At 42.0% G+C, this 4,069-nt stretch overlaps 1 pseudogene; it reads left to right on the top strand.

The window, feature by feature from the left end:
• The first annotated feature begins 904 nt into the window (after window positions 1-904).
• Window positions 905-1,079, top strand: LOC116071492 (annotated as a pseudogene).
• Window positions 1,080-4,069: the final 2,990 nt, after the last annotated feature.

Here is a 4,069-nt window from a genome sequence, read left to right as displayed (position 1 = left end):
TGGTTTTTCGAGACAGGGTTTCCTCTGTGTAGCCCTGGCTGTCCTGGAATTCACTCTGTAAACCAGACTAGCCTCGAACTCAGAAATCCGCCTGCTTCTGCCTCCCAAGTGCTGGGATTAAAGGTGTGCGCCACCACCGCCTGGCTAGGCTATATTTTCAAGTCTGCACATGCAGCACATGTTTGTGTGCAGGTGGGAGAAAGAATACACAGAGAGTTCACATTTGTGTGTCTATGGCACTGATTTTGTGATACAGACTTTGACAGGAGGACTCTGCATCCAGACCCTGCCCGTCTAAATTCTGACTGATGCCACCCACTGCCATCTACAGCAGCCTTGACAGTACACTCCCACTGTTAACCGCGAGGATGTCCCAGACTCTCCTCAGTTCCCTGGTTCCTGTGGTCTCTATAGGAAGACTTCGGAGGTGACTGTAAAGAGTGTCATATGTAATAGAAGATTGACAGAGCTTCTTATACTATAAGACCTTCTACTCTGAGAGGGAACCATGACTAGTGGGACCATTACCAAGATACAAACTCTCGAGGGGTGAGTATGGACAATGGCCAGAAAGACGCGTGGGCTAGCCCTGCACACTTAGGTGGGCTTTATGCTATTTCTAAAGTCACTAGAACAGACAGCTTTCCTGAGGGGTGTTTTCTTGCCCAGGTGATTGACAGGTCCATTTAGATTAACTCCTAAGGGAGAGGACAATAGTAAATCTTTGTTCCTTACCTGAAAACCTGGCCTAGATAGTAATCTTATGGCCTTCTGTCAGTTCAGAATGTCATCTCTTTATCCAGGCCCAGAGACCTGACTTAGATATCATTCTTTTGGGCAGTGATTATGTAAGAGAACAGATTAAAAAGGAGCTTAAGAAAAAGAGAACAAAAATGAATTTATAATACTTACCTGGCAGGGAAGATATGATTATGAAAGGGGTGTTTTTTTTTTTTTTTCCAAGCAGGAAAGGTTATCCATTGCACTCTTATATGCTGGCCCTTTGCAAGTTCCCCAAATGTGGGAGAGTCAACTACATCACTTGTGGGAGTCAGGGACTGCATTTCTGCTCTCCCCTAAAGCATGCATTTATAAAAATGGCCATGTTTTACCAGGAGGAAGTAGCCATTCCCTGATGGGTCTCAGCAGAGCCCAACTACCCTGCCTTCTTCCTTTTGTCTAATCTGTAGCTACTCTTTTACAGAGTGTTTTAAATATTAAGAAGGGGCACCGTGGTATCCCATTTCTTTATCCTTTTTATAGCTCTTCACTTGTAAAATTAGTTTATTAAGAATAACACAAGAGGCGATGCCAGAATTGATTTTCAAGAAAGGTAGAGCTTGCCTCTGCCCTATAAGTATTTCTGACCTAAAAATATGTTGGGGAAAAAAATCTCTGCCTAGTTTGGCTTTCTCCCATCCATACCTCTTCAAGGCCCTGAAACCATTCTCTTTTGGAAAATGGAGGTCCCCTCCCTCCCCCCCTTTCTCCTTCCCTCCACCTCTCCCTCCCTCCCTCCCTTCCTTCCTCTCTCTTTTACTCTCTCTTTCCTTCCTTCCTTCCTCTTCCTCTTCTTCCTCTTCCTCCTCCCACTTCTGTTGAGATGGAGAGTTTCAGCTCATTTACCTGACTTATGACGCTAATAAAACCATGTTCTGACCCCTGGTTTGCTTTGGTAGAGGTCAGGGGGTGATAGGGCTAGGACTTGGTAACAGTCAAAGCCCTGGCATCGATCGCAGTTCTTGGCTTTACACAATGAAGCTACGAAGGGGAGGTCCAGCCACTTTGATTTCAGGTCTGCTCATGTCAAACCAGTGACCTCATCATCTAAAACACAGGGGAGATAGACATTGTACATTTTCCAGAAAACAGAAAAAGCAAGCTAGTAAGTGGTTTTTGGAAAGGCATCAGATTTTCTATGCGCATGCCCTTTGACATAGTAATTCTGTTTCCAGAAACTGAGCCTACAGAAATAATTACACAGATGGACAAAGATATATCATAAGGAAGGCAGATACAGCATTACTTACAATCTTGAGGAATTGGAGACCACTAAATGTCTGGCAAAAGGCAATTGGTTAAATGAATTATGAGAGAGAAGGCACTATGCTCTTGAGAAGAGGTATTTAATATGTCAAATGACTACCACGCTCAGGGAATATATGTTCAAAGATCATAAACCCTAAAATCCAATGCTCTTAGTTTCAACCACCTCCAAGCAGCCCTATAAACATTTGTCCCACAGCAGAGGACTAGAGTCTAACAAATGATCCTATAAAGTACAGGATTTAAAATTTAGATTCCTAGAAGTTTAATTGCAGTTTTTACTTTTTTGGGCATGTATGAGTATTTATGTATGCATATTTATGTATTTTTTATATGTATGTATTATGTGAGTTCATGTGTGTGCGTGTGTGCCACATAGTCTGAAGTTCACATTAAATATTTTTCTTGACTACTCTCTATTTCCTTATTGAGGTAGGGTCTATAGATGAACCCGGATCTCAGCAGTTCTGGCTAGCCTAGGCAGCCAGACCGACTTCTCGGCCTCTGCCTCCTAAGTACTGGACTTACAGACACTTCTCTGCCATGTCTGTGTGGATTTTACAAGGTTTCTGGGAATCTGAAGTCCAGTATTTGAACTTATGTGGCAAGTGCTTCATCTACTGGGCCATCTTTCCAGCTTGGTTGTCATTTTCTAAGGATAAAAATAAACTAATATATTTGACTTCAAGGATTTGGAAAATAATAAAGTAACCCAGGTACTCCGTGGTATAGCTTGTCGTCTGTGTATGAGAGGTGTTGGCTCAACATTTATCATAAAGCATGATTTAAAAAACAAAAAGAAAAGCCAACATTAGTTAGGAAGAACAATTTATTCAGATAGAAGACAAAAGCTACAGAAGTATGATGTGGACATAAAACCAAAATATATCTGACAGAATGCACAGATTTGTAGCAGAAAATTCTGGTTTTGTGTTTTGTTTTTGTGCTTTAAGGACAGTTTGTTTTTGTTTTTTTTTCCTAGTAGCCCAGATCTAGGATGGCCTGGATCCTCCTACTCAATCTTTCCAGTAAGGGATGACAGACACATGCCACCATGCCCACCACAAAGTCCTCCTGCATGGAGAGTTACATAGGTATACTTCTAAATATCCTTTGCTGTAAAAAGTATTTACTTTTATGTTACGTGTGTGAACATGCTGCCTTCATGTATGTCTGTGCATCACATGCATGCAGTCCCTGAAGAGGCCAGAAAGTGGGTGATGGATTCCCCAGAATCGGGGTTGTAGAGTTGTGAATTGGATAAGTTAGGTTCTCGGAACTAAATCTGAGTTTTCTGCAAGAGCAGCTAGTGCTCTTAATCACTGAGCCATCTCTCCAACCTCAGTCCCCCCTTTTTTCTTTTTCTTTTTAAATTTATTTACTTATTATATATAAGTACACTGTAGCTATCTTCAGACACACCAGAAGAGGGTGCCAGATCTCAATACAGATGGTTGTGAGCCACCATGTGGTTGCTGGAATTTGAACTCATGACCTTTGGAAGAGCAGTCAGTGCTCTTAACCGCTGAGCCATCTCTTCAGCCTCAGTCTCCCTTTCTTTGTGCTCTGATTCAATGTCAAGGTGTTACAGAATGAAAGTGTGGTCCAGAAGGTCTGGGAAGGAAAACAAAGGGAGGAATCAGAGGCAGGATCCTTCTATCTCTCTAGTCTCCCACCTGCGGTTGAATAAGAGCCAGAGCTTAGACAGTCACTTGATTACAAGGACCGCAGAATGAAAGGGAGCATTTAGGAGCAAGGCATGAAGATCAAGTCTATGTTCCTGATCATGCCGGTGGGATGACAGGCTAGTCTTAGGCTGCATGTTTTGGGATACCTCCTACATGACATAAAAGTTAGCTTTTATCTTAAGACACAGACACTTCATTTAGTTTTTGCAATATATTTTGTAATCCGTGTAATATGATGCAAAAATAAATTCAGGACTTGAAATAGCATCATGTTTGAAGTGAGTAACAACTAGTAAAACTGAATGAGAGAGAGAGAGAGAGAGAGAGAGAGAGAG

The sequence above is a fragment of the Mastomys coucha genome, unplaced genomic scaffold (genome assembly GCF_008632895.1).
Source record: "Mastomys coucha isolate ucsf_1 unplaced genomic scaffold, UCSF_Mcou_1 pScaffold22, whole genome shotgun sequence".
Classification (NCBI taxonomy): Eukaryota; Metazoa; Chordata; class Mammalia; order Rodentia; family Muridae; genus Mastomys; species Mastomys coucha.
The sequence above is the reverse complement of the archived record's forward strand: the minus strand, read 5'-3'. Positions and strand labels throughout refer to the sequence as shown.